The sequence below is a fragment of the Mustelus asterias genome, chromosome 1 (assembly GCF_964213995.1).
Source record: "Mustelus asterias chromosome 1, sMusAst1.hap1.1, whole genome shotgun sequence".
Classification (NCBI taxonomy): Eukaryota; Metazoa; Chordata; class Chondrichthyes; order Carcharhiniformes; family Triakidae; genus Mustelus; species Mustelus asterias.
In genome coordinates this window covers 155,474,497-155,493,063 of record NC_135801.1, presented here as the reverse complement: position 1 = coordinate 155,493,063, position 18,567 = coordinate 155,474,497, and the positions used below count along the sequence as shown (strand labels likewise).

At 43.4% G+C, this 18,567-nt stretch overlaps 1 protein-coding gene across 47 annotated transcripts in view; it reads right to left on the bottom strand.

Annotated features, from left to right (window-relative positions):
• The window catches only part of celf4 (CUGBP, Elav-like family member 4), a 1,189,091-nt gene that overhangs the window by 547,885 nt on the left and 622,639 nt on the right, over positions 1-18,567 (bottom strand). The window lies entirely within an intron of this gene.

Here is an 18,567-nt window from a genome sequence, read left to right as displayed (position 1 = left end):
AAGTAAAGTTGGCCTAAAGCCATTCGCTCTGTGCCAGTCCACCCCGCAACTATGACACGCTGTGGGCCGGCTAAATTGGTGAACAGCAGCACTTACACCCCTCATTTAGAACAATGCTCTTGGGCAATACGATTGGCTGGCAGCTCCATCCCTCATGGCACTGCGGATCCCGGTAGTGGGCGCTGAGGAAGGAGGTTGGAGAGGATCTGCCCCAAGAGGGTAAGTCCCAGAGTTTTGGGGAGGGAAGGGATCCCAGAGACTATCCGGGGTAGTCAGCACGGATTTGTGAAGGGCAAGTCGTGCCTCACAAATTTGATAGAATTTTTTGAGGAGGTAACTAAGTGTGTTGATGAAGGTAGGGCAGTTGATGTCATATACATGGATTTTAGTAAGGCGTTTGATAAGGTCCCCCATGGTCGGCTTATGATGAAAGTGAGGAGGTGTGGGATAGAGGGAAAGTTGGCCGATTGGATAGGTAACTGGCTGTCTGATCGAAGACAGAGGGTGGTGGTGGATGGAAAATTTTCGGATTGGAGGCAGGTTGCTAGCGGTGTGCCGCAGGGATCAGTGCTTGGTCCTCTGCTCTTTGTGATTTTTATTAATGACTTAGAGGAGGGGGCTGAAGGGTGGATCAGTAAATTTGCTGATGACACCAAGATTGGTGGAGTAGTGGATGAGGTGGAGGGCTGTTGTAGGCTGCAAAGAGACATAGATAGGATGCAAAGCTGGGCTGAAAAATGGCAAATGGAGTTTAACCCTGATAAATGTGAGGTGATTCATTTTGGTAGGACTAATTTAAATGTGGATTACAGGGTCAAAGGTAGGGTTCTGAAGACTGTGGAGGAACAGAGAGATCTTGGGGTCCATATCCACAGATCTCTAAAGGTTGCCACTCAAGTGGATAGAGCTGTGAAGAAGCCCTATAGTGTGTTAGCTTTTATTAACAGGGGGTTGGAGTTTAAGAGCCGTGGGGTTATGCTGCAACTGTACAGGACCTTGGTGAGACCACATTTGGAATATTGTATGCAGTTCTGGTCACCTCACTATAAGAAGGATGTGGAAGCGCTGGAAAGAGTGCAGAGGAGATTTACCAGGATGCTGCCTAGTTTGGAGGGTAGGTCTTATGAGGAAAGGTTGAGGGAGCTAGGGCTGTTCTCTCTGGAGCGGAGGAGGCTGAGGGGAGACTTAATAGAGGTTTATAAAATGATGAAGGGGATAGATCGAGTGAACGTTCAAAGACTATTTCCTCGGGTGGATGGAGCTATTACAAAGGGGCATAACTATAGGGTTCGTGGTGGGAGATACAGGAAGGATATCAGAGGTAGGTTCTTTACGCAGAGTGTGGTTGGGGTGTGGAATGGACTGCCTGCAGTGATAGTGGAGTCAGACACTTTAGGAACATTTAAGCGGTTATTGGATAGGCACATGGAGCGCACCAGAATGATAGGGAGTGGGATAGCTTGATCTTGGTTTCAGATAAAGCTCGGCACAACATCGTGGGCCGAAGGGCCTGTTCTGTGCTGTACTGTTCTATGTTCTATGTAGACCAGGGAGGGGAGGTGGTAGAGGGGCTGGGTTCTGTTGGACAGGCAGTGCAGAAGGATGGGGATGTATGCCTTGGTGGGGGGAGGGGGGGAAATGGTGATGCTCCTGATGCAGGCAGGGCACTCCTCGAATGAGGTCCTCCCCCTCCCCCTTCTTTCCCACTTCTGTTCATCTTGGGAATATAGTAGCAACCTGGCAATATCACTGTCAAGCAAAGCAGAGGAGCTTTACCTTCAATGTCCTGCCCATTATATTATCTTTAGCACTGCAACTGCTTCAAGTTTCTACGTGTCGAGATCACCAACAATTGGTCCTGGTCCCTCCACACCAATGTGGAGGGGTATACAGTTACATATATAGTTAAGAAAGCCCACCAACGCCTCTACTTTCTCAGAAAGCTAAGGAAATTAGACACTGGCTCAATGGAAGAAGCACAGACAAGAAGGGCCAAAAGGCCTGTTTCTGAGCTGTAATTTTCTATGGTTCTATGGTTCTAAATTCAGCATGTCCACAACAACTCTCACCAATATTTGCAGATGCACCATAGAAAGCATCCTATTCAGTTGCATCACAGCTTGGTGTGGCTCCTGCTCTGACTAAGACCACAAGTAACTACAAAGGGTTGTGAATGTAGCCCAATCCATCACGCAAACCAGCCTCCCATCCATTGAATCCTTCTACACTTCCCGCTCCTTCGGGAAAGCAGCCAACATAATCAAAGACTCCATGTACCCCGGACATACTCTCTTTCACCTTCTTCCATCAGGAAAAAGGTACTAAAGTCAAAAGACACGTACCAACAGACTCAAGAACAGCTCCTTCCCTGCTGTCATCAGATCTTTGAATGGTCCTATCATATATTAAGTTGATCTTTCTCTACACCCTAGCTATGACTGCAACACTATATTCTGCACCCCATCCTTTCCATCTCCCTTATGTACTCTATGAACGGTGTGTTTTGTCTGTATAGAGCGCAAGAAATAATACTTTTCACTGCATCCTAATACATGTGACAATAATAAATCAAATCAATGTATTTTGGTATCACAAATTGGAGACTTTTTTCAATCGGGGAGCTCTTTACGAATTATTCCTGATATTTAATTTTCCACATTTTGGTGATTAGTAAGACTCCCATCATCATCTATCACAGACATATGTCCAGCCAATTTGGTAAATTCCAGATGACATTAAGAAGTGGTTAAGTTCACTGGGCACAGTAAAGGTTACGCATTTTGTAAACATCCCAGCAACTTGAGATCAGCCATATCCACACCAAGAACAGGTAGGCGGCTAAACCGTCTGCAATGACTGGCTCACTTCCTGATTCCTCAAAGTTGGCAAACATCCAAATTCTCAAAATTCAGGAGCACGGTAGAATCCTTTCCATCCTCCTGGGGAAGAGTGTTGCTACAAAGTCATTACCACGTTCGACACCAGACAAAGCACGGACCAATGTCATGCACTCACAATTACTTGAAATTTACATTGAATGCTGCACACCGTTCCAAGTTGCACAGAGATCAGCGTTCACCATTGTTGCTGGGCTAAAGTCATGGAAATGCGGTTCTCCCACCACAGCGAGAGTGTGACTGAAGAGATTCGAAGAGAAGGTCACCACTTTCTCAGGGCAACTTGGGGTGATCAATAAATTTGGTTTTGCCAGCATGGGCCACAGCCCGAGACCAATTCAGCAGATTGCCTTGATAGGATGCAGTGTCATTTCAGTAACATTTCAACAGCTGACATTCATTCTGTTTTTATTTTCATTTCATCTTTGTGGGTCACCTTTGTACAAATGCACTCATTTGAGATGCTTCAGCAAACGTCTTCATAAAGTACGTGACCAAACTTGGATATATTAAAAGAAATAAGAATGTAGATTTTGTTGTTGCTCAAGATAGTTGACCTTGTTGACACATTTCAGTTTTATTGTTGGCCCAGTTAGACCAGATTAGTCGGAATGAGTAATTTGCCTGTAAATTCAACCCGCACTAGTGGACCGGTACCTGAAGTGGTTATGGGTGCAATTTTCAGAATTGTAATTGATATCAGAATGTAACCTGTTCAAATTCAGCTGGGGTGATTTTATGGCGTCCCTCATGTTGTGCTGGGAGTTGGTGAGGGCAGGGGGGTGGCGTGTAAGTGCCCCACTGCCTTCCTTCCTCTGCCAGGATTAAGTCTGGGGAGGGAAGGCCCGTTATTAGACTTTCCACCCTGCTATGAAATGAGGCCCTCAATGGCCAATTAATGACTGCTTAAGGACCTCATCCTGCTGCCACTGATATTAACCCAGCTACAGGCCGACCTGTCAGCAAGCAATGTGCACAATAGGTAACATTGTGTGGCTGCTTGCAGCTCTGAGGGGGAGGGTTGATGTCCTTGTTCAAAAACCACTCAGTGCCTGTTCAAGGGACCTATTGGAAGAGTGGGAGGGGATGGTAAAGTGTCCTCATCATTCTTACTGCTGATCCTCTGCATTCCCCCTCCCCCCGCCCCGGTGAAACTGCAGCCGTCTCTCGATCATCAGCCTCTGGTGGCTGTCATTCTGGCAGCCACTGCCATCCTGGTGTCACTGGTGAGCAATAGAGTTTCCAGCCTCTGATTCGCCAGCGGCTCTCGGGGAGCCGGGGGCGGAGGGGATGGCCAGTGGATTTCCGCCCCCAGGATCCTTGAACCCAGATAAAGGGGCCACCGGTAGCCACATAAGTACCTGACAGGCACTTAACACCAGTGGGCCTTGCCTGAGGAGGCTATGGCTGTCTAGTTGGCAGGCGAGAGAGACACTTACTGCCTCCAGGTATCCGTTTGCCATAATCCTCCTCACAATAACGTTTATACCAGCAGTCATTTATTCTCTTACCTTTTAACACTTGGATTATTTCAATTAGTCCCCTGCTGATTTTAGTTAACCGGAGAACAGTATTTCTTCCAATGGGCGGAATCTTGCGAGAATTAGGCAACGAGTCAGTTCTGGTGAGAAAACTTGTGTGGAACTCTCCAGATCTTGTCACTTTGGCAAAACAAAATAGTGGCCATGGTTTATGCCATCACTCTGACGTGGTGGGACTCTTACAGCCAGGAACCAGTTCTACTGAAATCAGGGCAGCGTTTTTAATGCCTGACCACTGAAGCAAAGATTAATCTCCCCCATTCACACCCCCACCACGCAAGTCTTTGTGGCTCCCCTCCCACTTGCCCCTTCCTCGGTCATCGCTGGCTTCACCCCTTTCCCCCTCGCCTCCACAAATAGATAAGTTCCTGCATGTGAGGCTTCTCCTAGGGCCCACCCCTGGCCCTGCCCTGACACAGGTTGGCAGTGCCAGCCTACGCCAGGGCATTGCCTGGCCATGTCCCTCTTCCCCAAGGGCGATAGTTACCTTCGTGCTCCCAGAGGAATCCCCATGACAGGTTCATGTCTGGGTGAACCTGTTGTAAATCTCGCTGACATGATGTCATGTGGGCGAGGTACGAAAGTCTGGTGAGGGGACCTTTAATGAAAAGTATGGAGATCAGCTTCTTGCCCATCATGGGTGTGAACCTGGTTATGTTGTCGGTGAGAGGAGGCAAAAATCCAAGATCGGGATCTCGCTGGAGAGATTCGTGCTTTCCAGGTTTCCAATTTTGAGGCCCCGCCCACAATCCTGTGGACAGACAGTGCTGGCTCAAGATCATAGAATCCTACAGTGCAGAAGGAGACCATTTGGCCCATCGAGTCTGCACAGACCACAATCCCACCCAGGCCCTATCCTCATAACCCCATGCATTTACCCCAGCTAGTCCCCCTGACACTCAGGGGCAATTTCGCATGGCCAATCCACCTAAGCTGCACATCTTTGGATTGTGGGAGGAAACTGGAGCACCCGGAGGAAACCCACGCAGACACAGGGAGAATGTACAAACTCCACACAGACAGTGACCCGAGGCCGGAATTGAACCAGGCCACTGTTGCTGTGAGGCAGCAGTGCCAACCACTGTGCCACCCTGCCGTCCTTAGATCCGGCAGAATAAGTCCATTCTCATTCCCATTCTTATACTCATGATATTTTTATACATTTTGTCACCACACAATGGGCAGGTCTCCCAGCGTGACACGTTAATTTTAACAAAACAGTCACGTCAGAAAAACAAGCAGCAACTCAATGATTACACAGAATTTCACTAAAAAGTCAAATTTTCCTTGATGGAAATCCATTGTAGAAAAGTGAAAGCCAGTACATCAGAGCCTTCCATCACAACCAGTTTTTTCCCCAAATTTATCATGTCAAACCTATTCCACTAAATAGAAACTATAAATAAATCATTCATGATGAATTTGACACAAATCAATGTCAACAAAAAGCAAAAGACTGCAGACACTTTAAAGCTGAAACAAAATCTGTGAACATGCTGCTGAGTGTTTCCACTGTTTTCTGTTTATGTCTCGGTTTCAAACCAATAATTGGATCCATTAAATCTAAACCAATCATAGATGATCCCAATCCATTCCAGAACCCACTGCACTTATCAACTATTTCACAGCATATCCAGTCAAGCATCACCCCACAAGCAAAGAGTTCATCATCATCTTCCATCAAAATCCATCATAGCTATCCCTGGAAAACTCTGGGCCCGATTTTACCATTGTGTTGCACCCATTCTTGTGTGCGAAAACTTGGTAAAGTTGGGCATGAGGCAAGTAGCACGATCCGCGCCTGTCTCCATGCCGGTTCTCCCTTTACCAAGGCCCGAAAGTGGCCGTGATTGGGACCGTGCCAGAAGCAGGTGCAACAGCCATATGCATGCATTTAAATTGACTTAATGGGCTGCACACCCAACCGTACCAACACTTCTCCCTTTACCACCGCATTCGCCCATCCAGAATCGGCGCAAAACAGACATGCTTCACAAAAGTCTGATTCGGGCGCTCCAGTTAGTGAGGAGATAGGTGCCTGGCATCCGTCAGCTCTCTGCTTAATATCAGTTGGGGGAAGGGGGGGTGGGGGAGGGGGGGGGGGGTCCGCTACCACTCTGCTGCCGCTCTGCCTGAGATCAATGGGGGGGAAGGGGGGTCTGCTGCCACTCTGCCTGAGATCAATGGGGGGGGAAGGGGGGAGGGGCCCATGATCTGTCTGGGTGACGGAAGGGGTGGGGGGGGAGGAGGCAATGTCTGTGGGGGCCAGTTGGAGGCGTTATCCAGCCCAGCAGGGATGTGGCTGGGGAGCAGCATTCTATCTTTTTTTTCTGTGCATGCACAGTTGGAGGAACCGATTGGAGCTGCAGGATTCGGGCGTGTTAAGCCCCGCCCACAGGCTTCTGCAGTGCAATTCGGAACCGCTGATATTTTTGCAGGCAGGGTGCGTATGGGGGCACCTCAGAATGGGTCCAAAAATCAGATCTGAAACACTCCCAGTTTCAAGTCTGACCAGCACTTAGAATCAAAATGGTAAAATAGGGCCCTTTGTGTCAAAACAAATCCTGTCTCAATCAACCCCAATAAGCACCACACCATGATTGCCTCCACTATAAGCAACCCCAATGAATTTTTCCCCACAGCCATATCCATCATAAGCAACTTCAATAAAACCCAGCCATCACAACTAACCCTGCTACAACGTCCCCATCAACACTAATATTGTCACAACCAGCTCTGATAAAACCCAGCTGTCACAATTGGCTCTGTAACAATTAAGTCATCATTGCTGACTCCATCACAACAAATCTATCATGACTTATACTGTCACAACTGGCCCCATTTAACTTAACTTACTCTGTCACGACCAACCTTGACAAAGTTACATCTGGCCCTATCACATCATAACTGATCCAATCACGACTAACCCTGACTAAAGTCGATTACCACAGCCGATCGCTGCAATAACTAGCCTGGCTATTCCATCACAACCAAAACATTATAACCTGATCCTGTCCCAACCGAACTATAACTAACCCCACAACTAACCCCATCAAAAATTATTCAGGGAGAATCCTCCCACAAACAGTATCTCACAGCAGAATCTTGAAATCTATCCATGCGACACCATTCTAAACCATCGGGTTTCCAGCTAATTTAATCACATTCTGTACCCCCCACCCTAGCTGATTTTGTCAAGTCCCTTTGGAAACGTCCAACTCCACATTCAACCCAGGCGTCTCCATCACAAGCCATTTTCTTGCATGCTGCTCATTGTCAATTTTTCAGCGAACAGTGTCACTGCACAACAGGATAACTAGAACTAGAGCGAGAGCCCTCAGTGGAAATAAAAATCATTCTTCAAAATCAAACGAACTATGTCATGTTAGCTTGTTGCACTAACTAGAAATCAATCACTAACAGATGATAAAGAAAAGCATTTTAATGTCTAAAGCATGTTGGATTTAACCATCCGAGTACTGAATTTTCACCAGCTAAAATGTGAACACCATATTTTTAATGTATATGAAAAATATTTAATTGGAAATTGCACTGTAATTTTTTCAATAAACCTATTTTAAATGGAATCCAGTGCTAGAAATGTATTAATCTGTTTAAAGATGTAATCGTAAATCCTTCCATAAAAACCTCCCAGTGAATTTCTGATGAGGTTAAAACGGTGCTCCTGATTGTCAGATATATACTGAGCATAAGAGGTCATTTTGATTTTTCAAAAATTCGATTTATTGTCACATGTATTAGTATAGAATGAAAAGTATTGTTTCTTGCACACTATACAAAGTATTCCACCCATAGAGAAGGCACAGGTTCAAGATGAGAGGGAGAAAGTTTAAGGGAGATGTGCGGAGGAAGTTTTTCATGTAGAGCCCTGGAACGGGCTGCCAGAGGAGGTGGTGGAAGCAGGCACATTAGCAACATTTAAGAGGCATCTGGATGGGTGCATGGGTCGGGAGGGAATAGAGGGATATGGATGAGTAAGGACAGAAGGTTTTTTTAAAGTTTCGTTTAGGGCATCATGATCGGCACAGGCTTGGAGGGTTGAAGGGCTTGTTACTGTGCTGTACTTTTCTTTGTTCTTTGAAAAGAAAGGGTGCAGAATGTAGTGTTACAGTCATAGCTAGGATATAGAGAAAAATCAGCTTAATATAAGGTGGATCTGTCCAAAAGTCTAATGACAGCAGGGTTCTTGAGTCGGTTGGCATGTGATCTCAGACTTTTGTATCTTTTTCCTGACAGAAGAAGGTGGAAGAGGGTATGTCCAGGGTGTGTGGGATCCTTGATTATGCTGGCTGCTTTCCCGAGGCAGCAGGAAGTGTAGTAGAAACATAGAAACCCTACAGTGCAGAAGGAGGCCATTCGGCCCATCGAGTCTGCACCGACCACAATCCCACCCAGGCCCTACCCCCACATATTTACCCGCTAATCCCTCTAACCTATGCATCCCAGGACTCTAAGGGGCAATTTTTAACCTGGCCAATCAACCTAACCCGCACATCTTTGGACTGTGGGAGGAAACCGGAGCACCCGGAGGAAACCCACGCAGACACGAGGAGAATGTGCAAACTCCACACAGACAGTGACCCGAGCCGGGAATCGAACCCGGGACCCTGGAGCTGTGAAGCAGCAGTGCTAACCACTGTGCTACCGTGCCGTCTATTAGTTACTATTGTTACAAGTCCCACTGTTTGGGGTATCACCAATTAGAGTAGAGAAGGCTACACAAAAAGTGAAAATTACTTGATGATATCAAACTTGAGTTTTAAAAGTCTGTAATTACAGCAATGTGGGAAAGTGTGAAAAACAAAGTTTTGAGGTCTTTGCAAAAAATGATTTACAATCGAAGAGGATGCAATCAGTCATGGGAGAAAAGTTGTACACCACGGTTTCAAAATGTTGGTGCACATAGTTTTATAGCTTCCCTTCCTAAATGGTCAGTAAATAGTGGGGAATGTTAATTTGAACTCTCGAATGCACTCCTAAAATGCGAGGCGACTTGTTGGGAACAAGATTTTCTCAAATCAATTCTATGATTTCAGCACAGAAACACAGCAGGGCGGAACAAGCAAATGGGATGGCATTTTTGCAACTTAACAGGAGCAAAGAGTAAGTTAGGAGCAAAGGAAATATTCTGAGGAGTTATGGCTGCATTAGGAAAGAGCCAAGGGTATTGTGATGGTGTATCAGAAAGTATAAATCTCAATATAGGTGTTCGTGGCTGGATAACCTTTGGCAAGAATGATGGTATGTCCAGCTTTCCCGTGGCGTGACATTACCACATATGGTAAGTGTATTCAAGTGCAGATCAAACTGAGAACATAACTTAAGAACTAGAAGCAGGAAAAGGCACGTGGCCCATCGAGTCTGCGCTATCATTTAATACAATCACGGCTTATCTTCAGGTTCAACTCACATTCTTGACTGCTCCCCATCTCTCGATTTCCTGAGATGCTAAAAATCTGCATTACCTCTACTTAAATATGGAGACCAAAGTTGTACAAAGTATGGCCTCACAAAATCCTCACGCAATGGTAGAAAGACTTCTTTATTTTTGCACTCCCGTCCCTTTGCAATAAAAGGTGAACATTCCATTTGCTTTCCTAATTGCTAGCTGGAGCTACGTGCTATCTTTGTGTTCCTTGTATGAGTACACCCAAGTCTCACTAAGCTTCAACATTTACAAATTTGATACCTTTTAAAATACCCTACTTTTATTACCAAAAGTGAATAACCTCACATTTCCCCACATTATATTCCAATTACCACCTTGCTGCTCACTCACTTAACCTGTCTATGGCCGGAATTCTCTGATATCGTGCACTCTGCCAAAATCTCCGGTCACGGCAACAGGACCGGAGAATCCGAGCTGCAGACGAGGTCGGAGAATCCTGGCTTATATCCCCTTTCAGTCTGTATTTCCTTAATTGTGTTTTATGTTGTTGAAGGGAAAGACATTTTTTACATGAAAACGGGAACTAAGCTACTTTTGAGGATTGTTTTATGAATGGAGGGGATGTGAGACTTTCATTTGAGATCAGAGGAAATGTTGAGAACAAACATTCAGATAGATAAAGAATGGCTAAAGGAGGTGCAATTAAATTTCAGGAGTAGCAATTGTTTTTTGGTCTTGTAGGAGATCTGTTAATACTGAATTGAAGGAAATAATGACCTAAGGTCTGCGACCAAGTTCAGAGCCATTCATTATGCTTAATTTTGCCCACAGAATTTCTTTAACACATGATCATACAATAAATGCAGCAAAGTCCAGAAGAAGGGATTGGGGACCTGTGTTAGGAATGCAGGAAATCATAGAAATCATAGAAATCATAGAAACCCTACAGTACAGAAAGAGGCCATTCGGCCCATCGAGTCTGCACCGACCACAATCCCACCCAGGCCCTACCCCCATATCCCTACATATTTTACCCGCTAATCCACGCATCACAGGACACTAAGGGGCAATTTTAGCATCATCTTTGGACTGTGGGAGGAAACCGGAGCACCCGGAGGAAACCGGGGAGACACGAGGAGAATGTGCAAACTCCACGCAGACAGTGACCCAAGCCGGGAATCAAACCCAGGTCCCTGGAGCTGTGAAGCAGTAGTGCTAACCACTCTGCTACCGTGCCGCCTTTCATGGAAGGAAATGGTCTGTCTCTTCAACTAATCACACTGAAGAGTCCTTATTGAAGCAAGAGTCTAAACCAGGAAGTGTACTTTGGATACATAATTAATATTCCAGTTCTGAAATAAAGAGGGGAAAATAAAAATGGACTGAAGAGACAAAGGTAACAGATATCGAAAGAAAAAGATGAACATTTTGTTTTTCTTTAGTTTTAAAAAATCTAATAATAAATAAAATTTGACAAACAGACTCCAACTTGCCAGATAAGTTGTTTCTCAGTAATTACAACTTACAATACTGTTAAAAATTCAGTTACACTTATGTGGACAAGTCCTAGCTTTTTTCTGGCATGTTTAGTGGGTATCTACTGGGTAAATATTGCAATTTCACACCCTTTACACGGAATCTCTCGCTGAGATACTTATGAAAGGCAAATCAGGCAGAAATTTTCGGCTTGTCAAATTGGACTGCACATGTGCAGATATGGACCTTACTGTTCTCACTTACTGCTTAAGAACACTGAACACTTATAACCTCACCGTTATTGTTAGGCCAATAATTTATTGCTCATGGAAGGGCATCAAGATATAAGCCGGAATTTTACCGCCCCGCCTGCCACTGGAATCGGAGTGGGCGAGGAGTGGCTAATGGAAAAGTCCATTGATCTCGGATTTTACAGTTTCGGGATGAGCATGGCCATAAAATCCCAGCCATAATGCTCAGATATCCCACAAAAGAAGAGCAGATACAGTTTTGTGAGACCTCTGAGTTGATGAAAAAAGAGTCAGCAGGACAACCCGTCAACTCCAGGACTCAGGTCAACGTTAGAGGAAACCAGATAACTGTCAATGTAGCTATGGTGGCCGGGCCACGTGGTGTTAATTTGTTTGGAAATGCCCATTGATGTCCACAGTGATGGCAAATTAATCACCTGAGTGTTCAAGAGCAAAGTTCCAGAGATGCCTGTAATGGATAATAAATTATTTTTCCATAATCACAATGATGTATCCTGCAGTGTGAACACTGTCACCTATCAACAGCATGCAGTGCACTGACAAGCTGCCATCAATATTGGTAGCCTCTGCCAGCAGAGAAAATGGATCCAAAACTTGGTAAGACCACCAATTATTATTGAAGCATTTCTGGTTTATGTTTAAAACAAATACAAGACGAGTGATTTCAAAGCTCTAACCTTAGTATCATAATTTGGATGAGGGCCGTAAACTTCTCAAGCTTTACCCTTGCGATTTATGATGTATTCGAATGTCTGAATTAGGTTACAGCCCTGTTATTCACTTCTGGATAGCTATTATTCTCTCTATAATTTGTAGCTTAATGCGGTTTTTCATTTGTTGTTACTGCCTTTAATGTGACAGGTAGAATTCCATTCAAGTTCTTAGCGCGAAGAACACAAGAGAATGGATAAAGTCTCTCTTGCACACACACAAAGCACTGTTAAAGGGGTGCAGAGAGCCCTCAAAATATTTACAAATCAAAGTAATATGCAATAAGTTATAGGAGGCAAGAGTGTATTTTTACAGTTCAGCTGAGAATTGCAAGTCAATGATTTTGACCCTCACAGATATTAAAACAGGAAACAGATAACTTTAATTTCTTTCTCAAGATGATTATGAACAGCAAGTAGTGTGAAGATTCAGAATAAAACAGGGCACATGTAACACTCAGTGTTCCTATAGGGTTCCCTTTCAGCAATCATAGTGATTCATTTCAAAAATGCACAATAATGAGAGTTATTATCATTAGGGCAATGGATTGCTGTGGTGAAATCTGTTAAAATATTCACCTCAGCAACTGCTAAAATGATGCATATTTAAACATGCCTACAAGATACCAAAATAATAATTGAGCTTAAGGAAAAAATATTATTAGCTTTTTTTATGCAACAATAATCACAGATGATCAGATTTGATAACAATTTTCTCCCTTGCAATCTTACTTATGATGTCCAAATACTTGTCAGGTGCCTGCTAGCAATCTTGACCCCTGACAAGTTTTCTGTGGGACCTCCGTCACAGAAAGTTGCATTGGTTACTCGAGGCTTTATGGCGGTGTTTATTTAGTTAAATCTGTCTGAGTACACAATGAGAAATTATGCCCTGTGGAACAGAATGTAACAAAGTATGTTTTCATGAGGAACCATTGCAACTATAATTATGATCATTAGATATACAACTGAAAGTCAATTACAGCATATTCGGTAACCAACAAGTGTGTGCAAGCTTTACGATTGTTTAAACAATTATAATCTTACAAATAACAACTGCTAATCTTCCGTTATCATTGACACTGCAATGCTGGAAATAACAACATGCGTTTGCTTTCTTATTCAGATACGCAGGATGCACTTTGGACCCTTCTGTGACAAGCAGAACCCTTAATATCTGGGGCTTCCACTTGCTGGCTGGCACTTCTGCTTCTGGACAAGGTTTAATTCCAGTTAGCCTGATTGACACTGAATTTAAGTTCCGCACAATGCACTCTGTCCAGTAATTTTACTGGGAGATAAACATGAACAATTAGCTACAGGTCTAAAGAGAATTTTTCCTTTAATCTTCTGCGAACTAACAGTTTTCCAATAAATCTGTTGAAAGGTTCTAATTGAAAAGTTAATCCTTTGGCTTTCCGATGTTAATTGGTTTGCTTTGAATTTTCCCTATTCTCTGATTCTATTCCAATATGATTTCCTCGATTTCCTGAAATATTTTGTGACATCCCCGTGTGGACCCAGGTTACCTGATCCTCCTCCCCACCCTACATTACTACTGTCAATCACAGCATATTCAGTTGGTCTGGATAATGATGCAATGTTTAACGGCATTAATCATATGATAATTTATCTTCAAATACCTGAACCATATCCTACTGTCATACAGACAATAGAGAGAGTGCTTTGATCCTTACCTGGACACAGAATTCAATCAAATCACAAACTTCTCAATTCAGTATGGTAGGGTGCAGTGGGGTGGGGGAGCGGGGGTGGGGGGGGCGGGAGGGAAGAGGATTCAAATTAAACAAAATCAAATCAGTATCTCTGCAAACCCCCACTCTTTACTTCTTTCTCCACCATTTTCCTTCCCATCCTTTTCAGGATGGGAGGTGCCAGCATTGGACTGGGGCGGGCGTAGTAAGAAGTCTCACAACATCAGGTTAAAGTCCAACAGGTTTATTTGGAATCACAAACTTTCAGAGCGCTCGTGATTCCAAATAAACCCATTGGATTTTAACCTGGCGATGTGAGACTTTTTACTGTGCTTATCCTTTTCAAGGCATTGTTTGCTTCTCAATTATGAGCCCCCCCCCCAGTGATAAGGAGGTCTTGTGGCACAATGGTTAGCATCCCTGCCTCTGAGCCAGAATCATAGAATCCTTACAGTGCAGAAGGAGGCTATTTGGCCCATTGAGCCTGCACCGACAACAATCTCACCAAAACCCTATCCCTGTAACCCTGCATATTAACCCAGCTGGTCCTCTGACACTAAGGGGCAATTTAGCTTGGCCAATCAACCTAACCTGCACATCTTTGGAGTGTGGGAGGACACCGGAGGACCCAGAGGAAATCCACGCAGACACGGGGAGAACGTGCAAACTCCACACAGACAGTGACCTGAGGCTGGACTTGAACCCAGATCCCTGGCGCTGTGAGGCAGCAGTGCTAACCACTGTGCCACTGTGCTGCCTTTTTACAAAAAAGCCAGAAAAATCCAGGACTTCATGGCCAAGGGAGGTGCTTTTATAATACAGCCAAACAGGTTTCAACTTGTAGATCTTTCCAACATTCATCAATGGCATTTGGTAAGAACTGCCTATGAACTTCTCTATGAACGGTATGCTCTGTCTGTATAGCACGCAAGAAACAATACTTTTTACTGTATGCTAATACATATGAACATAAGAATGCAAGAACAAGGAGCAGGAGTAGGCCATCTGGCCCCTTGAGCCTGCTCCACCATTCAATAAGATCATGGCTGATCTTTTTGTGGACTCAGCTCCACTTACCTGCCCGCTCACCATAACCCTTAATTCCTTTACTGTTCAAAAATTTATCTATCCTTCCTTAAAAATATTCAACGAGGTAGCCTCAACTGCTTCACTGGGCAGGGAATTCCACAGATTCACAATCCTTTGTGTGAAGAAGTTCCTCCTCAACTCAGTCCTAAATCTGTTCCCTCTTATTTTGAGGCCATGCCACCTAGTTCTAGTTTCATCCGCCAGTGGAAACAACCTCCCTGCTTCTATCTTATCTATTCCCTTCATAATATTATATGTTTCTAAAAGGTCTCCCCTCATTCTTCTGAATTCCAATGAGTATAGTCCCAGTCTACTCAGTCTCTCCTCATAAGCCAACCCTCTCAACTCTGGAATCAACCTTGTGAATCTCCTCTGCACCCCCTCCAGTGTCAGTATATCCTTTCTCAAGTAAGGAGACCAAAACTATACACAGTACTCCAGGTGTGGCCTCACCAGCACCCTATACAGCTGCAACATAATCTCACTGTTTTTAAACTCCATCCTTCTAGCAATGAAAGACAAAATTCCATTTGCTTTCTTAATTACCTGCTACACCTGCAAACCAACTTCTTGTGATTCTTGCATAAGGACACCGAGGTCCCTCTGCACAACAGCATGCTGCAATTTTTTACCATTTAAATAATAGTCCATTTTGCTGTTATTCCTACCAGAATGGATGACCTCACATTTACCAACATTGTACTCCATCTGCCAGACCCTCGCCCACTCACTTAGGCATGTGACAATAATAAATCAAATCAAAGAAGTTAATAAACCATCTCTTCCAAATTCATTTTGTTAGGAAAACAAAGGTAGCTTTAGGGGCTTTAAATCTGTATTGGTAAACGTTAGAAATAAGGTATAGTTTTAAGTGCATTTAATACAATAGTTCTGTGCCTGGAAGGGCAAAACGTATTGTTAGATCAAGCTGGACAAAGGCACTCGGAGTTGGTTAAGTTTCAATTGTGTTTCTATTGTGCTTAGCAAGGGCCATGGAGCGAAGAGTAAATAGTAGTAGCCCTCATTGCTTAGCAACTGGAAGCCTTTTTAAGGGTAGAAAAGTTTTGAACTTTTAGTTTCAGCTGGATATATTGCAGTTGGAAACAGGACACTGAGGAGTGAACATCTCTTAACTCTGCCAGGAGAAGCTGGACAGGACAAGGGAGCTGCAAAGATGCAGGCTTCCTGAAAAACAAGATGCAGATAACCCATGGAATTGTTCAGAAAGAATACCCAAAATGGCTGGAGTGAAGAGAACAGAGACAAAAGTATTCATCAAATTAATTAAGGGAAGAGTAAACAAAACGTTCTGAATTAAAGAGACAATTGCAGTAACCAGATTTAAAGTGGGAAAGCAGACTTCAGAGGTAAATGAAACATTTGATGTCATTTTACTGAAGTCTGGGAATGGAGTGTTGAAGCAATTGTGAACAGTTTGTACAGCAGTCAAGACAAAGAAATTCTAAAGGGGTGGTATAAATCTTGGACTGGATTTGCTGTTAAAAGTGTAGCAGAAGCTTTGTTTAGAAGCGTCACTCAGAAAACCTGGACTGGATTTCAGAATGCAAACTGCGAGGGGAAAGCAGTCTTGTGAGAGGAAATTTTAAAGCCTGTTTTTGGGAAGTCGAGTCTGGAAATTCCCATGTGACAATCATCTGGCGGGATTCTGAGAAGACATCTACAAACATTAACTTGGGTTCAGAGAGGAATGCGTGTATTTGACCATAGTTGTCTTGTGTGCTGAAAAGGAATGCTGTTGGCAGGATTTTCTGGCCTTGCTCGCCCCGAAACCAGAAAATACTACCCAATGTCAATGGACCTTTTCATGGTCTGCCCCTCACCTGGTCTGATTCCCATGGCAGGCGGAATGGGAAAAATTGCCCCTCTGTGTTAATGAGACCATTGTGGCTTAAGATGTACTTTGTAATCCATATTAATCTTAAAATCTGCATATAATTGTTATGCTAACGAGGAAGTATTGTATCATAATTCAATTTTTTCATGTTTAATAAATGTTTTTTCCTTGTTAAAACTAATTAGCAGTCCTATGATTCTAGCACCAAGGTTCCATTCTGGGATCTTCCCATCCAGTTGCAACATCAACTGGGATCATAACAATTATATAAGCAGTATTTGTGATCTTGACGGTAATATAGAGAGCTGGTAATGGAAATCTGGTCTATAAGTTCAATGGGATCACTTGTAACAGATTTAGAACTTTACCAGCTGTGGTAACATTGAGCTTGAGAAGATGGGAGTAGAAATTCACCATTTTGCAATCTATTTGAATCTCGCAACCCCAACAGTCAATATCTCTCACACACTGAAGCAATCATCTATTTCTGACAGCCATCTTACCAGATGCTAAAAATGATGAGATGGATTTGGCAGTGTAATTCCCAAGACTCCGAATATTTATTGATTAGTAATTTTAAAAATGAGTAATAATTTATCGACATGCAGAGTGTAGCACTTCAGAAAGAATTAATCTTTCACATGATTTCATTTACTTTGCAAATTTCATGATGTGTAAAAATCTATGTTATACACATTGGGCGGGATTTTCCAGCCGCACTCACTCCAAAACCAGAAACTCCTGTCCGAGGTCAATGGACCTTCCCATGGTCCGCCCCTCGCCTGCCATGGCTCCCGTGGCAAGTGGAACAGGAAAATTCCATTTGGAAAGATTGAATGGGTTGAAGCTGTTACTTTAGAGAAAAGAAGACTTGGTGTCGATCTGATGTCGGTCGTTTAAAATTATGAATAGGGCAGAGTAGATATGGGAAAAAAAGGTTTCCACTTGTGGAAGAAACCAAAATAGGGACCGTAAATGCAAGGTAGTTATTAATAAATCCAATAGGGAAAGAAGGAGTTGTTTTTTTATTCAAAGACCGATTAGAGTGCAGAAATTGCTACCACAGGATGTGGTTGAGACACTTAGATACTTTTAAAAGAAAGATATGAGAGAAAAGGGAATGAAAAGATAGGCTTAAATGAGGTAGATGTGACGGGTGGATGTTTATGTAGAATCAGCGCACACTTTTTTTTTGCTGCATATTCTATGTAATTCAATATAATAATATCCTCAATATAGTCCTTGTCTACTCATGCTATTGAGATACAAAATCATGACTATTGTGATAATGGGGCAGATTAATTCAACTGAACTTCCTCCTGGTATATGATGTGCAATCCAAAAATAATTCATTTTCACTTAATTTAATGGCGTTTAGGCAGCATTTATGGAGAACTTTCTCATAGGAGTTTAAAATGGGTGTGGTTGGTCATACAAGGCCTGTGAATGGGAATGAGTTTAATAGATTTAAAGGCCCGACTTCAGAGTTTTGATGCTTTTATAGTGTGGCACAGTTGATGTAACACGTACATATATCCATGTGGTTATACAAGCAATTTAACACAAAATTTATACAGATATTTTCATAAATTCCACATTAAA